Here is a 353-nt window from a genome sequence, read left to right as displayed (position 1 = left end):
CACAGGCCTTGTAGTTGATCCCAAGGCCCTTTTCAAATGTAAACATGGCACACGCGTATCTCCACGCACAGAGAGCCATGTCGCCTGCCCCTGGACGTGGCTAAGATAATACATCCTGCCACGCGTCCAAGAATGAAGCCCGACTTCTTGCGAACCGTTGTTAGGAGGCCGTCTCAGCAAAAGCTGTATCACGTGATCCCTCTGATACGTCCTTTATGGCTGGTTTCTACTCCTGTGTTTTCTTGAGATGCCAGCCACGTCGCAGATGACAGTCGCTGGTCAGACGCCTGCTGCCTCAGCCCGCTGATTCCTGATTTGACTGAAGGATCGATTTTATCATATGATTGGACTCA

Source organism: Pteropus vampyrus, unplaced genomic scaffold, assembly GCF_000151845.1.
Source record: "Pteropus vampyrus isolate Shadow unplaced genomic scaffold, Pvam_2.0 Scaffold132, whole genome shotgun sequence".
Lineage (NCBI taxonomy): Eukaryota > Metazoa > Chordata > Mammalia > Chiroptera > Pteropodidae > Pteropus > Pteropus vampyrus.
Note: the sequence above shows the minus strand (reverse complement) of the source record.